The sequence below is a fragment of the Chrysochloris asiatica genome, unplaced genomic scaffold, assembly GCF_000296735.1.
Source record: "Chrysochloris asiatica unplaced genomic scaffold, ChrAsi1.0 scaffold00011, whole genome shotgun sequence".
Taxonomy (NCBI): Eukaryota; Metazoa; Chordata; class Mammalia; order Afrosoricida; family Chrysochloridae; genus Chrysochloris; species Chrysochloris asiatica.
In genome coordinates this window covers 33,757,484-33,763,954 of record NW_006408529.1, presented here as the reverse complement: position 1 = coordinate 33,763,954, position 6,471 = coordinate 33,757,484, and the positions used below count along the sequence as shown (strand labels likewise).

Genomic DNA, 6,471 nt, shown 5'->3' with positions numbered 1-6,471 from the left:
GTCTGAAAAGATGCTTTGTAGTATTTTGATGTTTGTAAATTTATGGAGGCTTGCTTTGTGACCTAACACATGGTCAATTCTAGAGAATGTTCCATGTGCACTGGAGAAGAATGTGTATTGTGCTGTTGTTGGGTTGAATGCTCTGTACACATCTATGAGGTCAAGTTGGTTAATTGTGTTGTTTAGTTCCTCTGTAACTTTGTTGAGTTTCTTTATGGTTGTTCTGTCCCTTTTCAAAATCTACAATTTTATAATTGTAGATTTATCCATGTCTTTCTTCAATTCTAGTAAGGTTTGCTTCATATATCTTGGTGCTTTTTCATTGGGAGTGTTGGTTTTTATTATAGTTATGTCGTCTTTGACCCTTTGATCATGAGATAGTGTACTTCTCTATGTCTTATGCTGGTTTTTGTCTTAAAGTTTACTTTATCAAAGATTAGTACTGACACTCCTGCTTGTTTATTGTTGCAGTTAACTTGGTATATTTTTTTCCATCCTTTAAGTTTTAGTCTGTTTTTGTCTTTGTGTGTAAGGTGTGCCTCTTGCAGGCAGCATATTGAAGAGTCTTGTTTTCTTATCCATTCTGCCCCTCTCTGTCTCTTCACTGGTGCATTCAATCCATTGACATTCAATGTAATTATTGAGAGGTATGAATCGATTGCTGCCATTACGTTAACTTTTTGGTAGTGCTGTTCGTTCCTTTGTTCTGCATGACTTCTTGTTCTGAGTTTGCGTTTTTTGTGCTATTTCTTGTCGGTTTCTTCTTAGTTTTCATGTTTGCTTGTTCTGCTTGGAAGTTCATTTTCATGGTAAATTGTGAAGTATTAACTTTTCTCTCCATTTAAGACAAATCTATTGTATCCTATAATCTCCCTGACATCCTCACCACCTGGATCTCTGTTTCTACATTTTTCCCTTCCGTGACATTGATGTTATTTTGATCTTCGGTTGACCTCCCAGCTCCTTTGAATTCATTGTTGTAGTTTTGTTCTGTTCTGTACTCTGCTATCTGTCGTCTGAGTTCCAGGTGGTGTTGCCATGCCTGTCAATCTGCGGTTGCTTCAGTACTTGTTGGTTTTCAGTCCAAAGAGCTCCCTTTAGGATGTTTTGAAGTGCTGGATTGGCTTTGACAAAATCTCTTAGCTTCTGTTTATTCCGGAATGTTTTGATGGCACTATTGTATTTGATTGACAGTTTTGCTGGATAGATGATTCTTGGTTGGCAATTTTTTTTCTTTTAGGGTGTTGTATATGTCTCCCCATTGCCTTCTTGTCTGCATGGTTTCTGCTGAGAAGTCAGAGCTTAATCTTATTTGCTTGCCTTTGTAAGTAACACTTCTCTTTTCCCTGGCCGCTTTTAGGATTCTCTCCTTTTCTTTGATTTTGGAGAGCTTGATTATGATATGTCTTGGTGATTTTCTTTTGGGGTAATTTTGGCTTCTTGGGTAATTTTGGCTTCCTGAATGTTTATCTTCTCATCTTCCAGATGTTAGGGAAATTTTCTTCCAGAAGCTCTTCATCTGTCTCCTCTATGGACTTCTCTGATTCTTCCTGTTCCAGAATGCCAATAATTTTTAAGTTGCTCCTCTTCATGGTATCCAGCATGAATCTCAGACTCTCTTCAGATTTTTTCATCCTTTTTTCAGCTTGCTCTTCTGTATTTGCAGTATTGAGACATTTGTCTTCCAGCTTGCTGGTTCTGGCTTCCATCTCTTCAGTTCTTCTCCTTTCCACTTTCAGTGTATTGTCCATTTCTGACATTTTATTATTAATCATCTGGACCTCTTCTTACAGATTTTGAATTATTTCCAATGCTGTTTCGATCTTGTTTGATTGTTCTTTTAATACTTTCCTGACTTCTTCCTTGTTTTTCTCCACCCCTTTTCAGAGCATTTGAATTTGTTTCCATATCATTCTTCTGAATTCCTTCTCAGGCAAATCCAAAACCTACTCTTCCTCTTCTGGAGAGTCTTTGTCTGTCTCTAGCTCATTTGTCTCAGTTTCTCTTTTCCAGTTTTGGACATGTTTTGAGATCTTTTGTTGTGTGTTTTTGGTCATTTCCAATAGTTACATGAGTTTTTAATGCTTAAATGGATGTTTGTTGCTGTGTTATTAAGCTTACTGGGTGTCTCCTGCTGGATATGATTAGGAGATAGGCTTCTCTTTTTGCATTTAGTGCTTAGCAGCTGTTATTGGCTCTTGACTCAATGGTGGAATATTATGGAGTATGCTTGTAGCTTGGCTATATGGCCACGATTGCTGTCTCCTCCTGGGTAATGTAGGGAGAAAAAGCTTCCACCTCCAGGAAAGATGAGTGATCAAAAGGACCAAAATCAGCAACAATATAAAAGCAGAGACAAAAACCTCTACTTTGAAACAAAAATAAAACAATAGCCAACTGGCCAGGCCCCTTGCTACACAGGCAGTGTGTGTGCACCGTAAAAGCCTCCATAAGTGGCTAGTGGAGTCCACCCGCTCAGGCCCTCATCTAGTCACCACCATAGAGGTGTGTAGATAGTTATTGAGAAGTTAATGGGAGAAAGATTGTCTACTATTTTTGTTTCTGAAGGTCAGGTGTGCATAGCATAATTTTTGAGACAGTTGCATTCTTTTATGTTGGTGTTTTACAGATTGTTCATATGGTTTGTCTGTCAGGCATGACAGGCCTGCTTTTTTTCTTGCTGTATATGCCAGAGTAAAGGGTGTCACACAAATTAACTTTAGGGCTGCAACCCAGATGCTGACATCATAAGCACCTACCAAAGAATATGCCCTTGGGACTGTACCAGAATATAATTATGAATAAAAGCAGATTATTGTCAGATACAATGCCAGAATATGATCTCATCAGTTTGCAAGGCACTCAAAATATAACTAAGGAAAAGCAACCTCCTCAAAGTAGAATTGTCCATAATTTGCTGATAGGGCATGACTCAAAATGAGGATAAAGAGCTGATAACATCCATTAATAATTAGAACATGGAATGTAAGAAATACAAATCTAGGAAAACTGGAAATTGTCAAAAATGAAATGGAATGCTGAAAGATCTGTATTCTAGGCATTAGTGATCTGAAATGGACAGGTATTAGCCATTTTGACTCTGACAATCATATGGTTAACTATGCCAGGAAAGACAAATTCAAGACCAATGGCATTGCAATCATTGTCAAAAATGAACATTTTAAGATCTATCTGAAAGTACAATACTTTCTGCATAGGATGATATCCATATGCTTATAAAGAAAACCAGTTTATACCACTATTCAAATGTATGCACCAACCACTAAACCCAGTGATGATGAAACTGAAGAATTCTACTAATTTCTTCAGCCTGAAATTGTTCAAATATACAATCAAGATGCATTGATAAATATTGGTGATTGGAATGTGAAGGTTGGAAACAGAAAGGGAGGATCAGAAGTTGGAGGATACAGCCTTGGTGATAGAAATGATGGTAGAGATCACATGAATTTTGCAAGATCTATGACTTATTCTGGTGGAGAAAGATGAGGTTTTAAGTATTTAAAATACTTACTGATGAAGGTCAAGTGTGGATTGCACCTCAATATAAAGGAAACTAAAATCCTCACAACTGGACCAATAAATAACACCATGATAAATAGAGAAAAGAATAAAGTTGTCAAAGACTTCATTTTGCTTGGATCCATAATCAACATTCATGGAAGCATCTGTCAAGAAATCAAATGACGTATTGCATATGGTAAATCTGCAGCACAAAACCTCTTTTAAGTGTTCAACAGAAAAGTTGTCACTTTGAGGACTAAAGAGCACCTGAACCAATCCACAGTATTTGCAATCTCCTCTATGCATATAAAAATTGGACAATGAATAAGAAAGATCATAAAATAATCACATTTAAATTATGGTAATGAAGAAGAATATTGAAAGTACTCTGGACTGCCAAAAGAACCAATGAATCCTCAGTGTGCTGGTTGATAGGGATGAGAAACTTTGACATTGCTATAAAAAATGGGGTGGAGACTACAAAGACACCACGTGGCTGGTTTACAAGCTTTCATAAGTGTGCTTATTTGCAGGATGAGGGAGCTATGGTAGAATCCCCACTGAATCGTTTCCCTGTTTCCCAGATGGATCTGGTGAAAGGTGATGGGGTATGATGGTGACAGGATTTTATGACTCAATTGTGAATAATTGTTAGCAGGCTTAATTGCCATTGTCACAACTGTAATTGTAGAGAATGTGTAACTGAAAGGAGTAAGTAAGTAATCCCAGGACCACCGAGAAGGAATAGGATGAATGGAGCATGAGATCTCTACCTAGAAAAGAACCGAGAGCAAAGCTGTTGGCTGTGTGCCTGCACACTGTGGAAGTTGGCTGACAGAATGTGCCCCTTGAACATTTAAATGAATATGTTTTGTAAGTGCAAGTCAAATATTTTTGCCTTGTTCATTACAAAATATAAGATGTAAATGGGGAACCACAGGGAGGAAGTGGGATAAATGTTGTTGCAGAGAGGGGATTGTAATCATTGAAATGAAACAAGGTGTATGGCTTGCTGAATAGAGAGCTGATGATCTTGTCTGTAAGCCTCCACCCAATTCACAATAAAAAGTTTTTTTAAAAAAAGAGTTGTTCCCTTTGGAAATGAAGAGATGGCCTATTTTTCTAGTCAAGAACAGCTGTACTCGAGTGGCAGGGAGATGGTGTTTACTCTGTGAAAGTAGGCACCATCATGGTAGGCCCAGCTATGGCACTGTGGTCCAGCTATGATGCTGAAGCTCACCGGGGAGCAGGGTATCACCCTCTGCAAGAGCACCAACATTGTGGCCGAGTTCTTCTCATTTGGCATTAACAGCATTCTGTATCAATGTGGCATATATCCATCTGAAACCTTTTTACTCAAGTGCAAAATATGGACTCATTTTGCTTGTGACTTACTGATCCTGAGCTCATCAAATACCTAAATAATGTGGTGGAACAGCTAAAAGATTGGTTATACAAATGTTCAGTTCAGTAGTCATCTCAAATATTGAAAGTGGTGAGGTCCTTGAAAGATGATAGTTTGATATTGAGTGTAACAAGACTGCAAAAGATGACAGCACACCCAGGGGAAAGTCTCAGAAAGCTGTTCAAGATGAAATCTGTTCAGTGTTCAGACAGATCACAGCCACAGTAACATTTCTACCACTGTTGGAAGTTTCTTGTTCATTTGATCTCCTGATTTATATGGATAAAGACTTGCTTGTGCCAGAAAAATGGGAAGAATCAGGACAGCAGTTCATTACCAATTCTGAGGAAGTCCATCTTCGTTAATTCACTACCACAGTCCACAAAGTAAATAGCACGGTGGCCTACAAAGTTCCCATCAACAGCTGACAGATGAAATGAGAAAAATAACGTGATTTGCAATTCTCAAATGTGTTTTCCTGAAACTAAGTCAACTATAAGTTGATATGTTCTATTTCATTGGTTAATTTGTAAGATGGGGGAAACAACATTATATTTCACTAAACTGTGTATAATTCTTTTTTTTGAAATTGCTTGTCATTCCATGGAGTTGACATCATTAAGTAGAGAAGATTATGGTGTTATTCCCTTACTAATGTATGTGGCTAAGTAGATTAGCACAGAAGATTATTGTTCAAAAGGGAACTAACAGATTTCATCACCACTGTATTCCATCAGCATTGTCAGTTCTTTTGAAGGTTATAAATGTAGTTGGAATTTTTTTTTTCTTATAAAGTTAATACCTTCCTTAATCAGACATTTTGAGTCAGAGTTTAGGTAGAGTAGTATTGTAAATTACAGCAAAACAAGAGTGAATATCAGAATCTGTTTAGATCCTGAAAATAACTAATATAATCCTTAAGTAATGAAATATAGAGCTACTTCCACCATTTATTTAGATGTATAGTTCCCATGTTTAAAAACTTTCCAATTACTTGATGTTAATTTATATAACTTGTACTTGAAGCTATGGATTCTACTGTTTATTTTCTGTGATCGAAAAGTTTTTAAAAAGTCTTTATGTTTGATAAAATCAAGCTTTAAATGATAGAGGTGAAATAAAGTTCAATTTGTATGTTAAAAAAAAAAAAAGAAGAAAGAACAGCTGTACTCTATTTGTTTCTTGGACAGTGTTGATCATTTCAATAATAAGCTAAACGCAACTGGTCAAAACTCCCTGCCCAGTTGAGGAACCTCTGCCAGCCTCAGGTTGACTCAGAGAGTGTGAGGCAGAAGGTGCAAATGGGGATCAGTATGACTGAAGGGGCAGTGTCCCAGAACCCATCTATGCCACAAAATTGGTTTGATTTCCCTCTGCCTTGGAGATGCCAGGTTGGGCCCAGCTTACATCTATGTGACTTACATTCTTTCATTTCATTTCTTCCAATCAACTGAATCTCTTTTTCCAAATTTTATTTTTTCATGAAGAAATACTCTTTGTATCAAGTTCATAGCTGAATAAACTATCAAATGCTGACAGTG

At 37.2% G+C, this 6,471-nt stretch overlaps 1 pseudogene; it reads left to right on the top strand.

Moving 5' to 3' along the window:
* The first annotated feature begins 4,748 nt into the window (after positions 1–4,748).
* Positions 4,749–5,358, top strand: LOC102825800 (annotated as a pseudogene).
* The last annotated feature ends 1,113 nt before the right edge of the window (positions 5,359–6,471 follow it).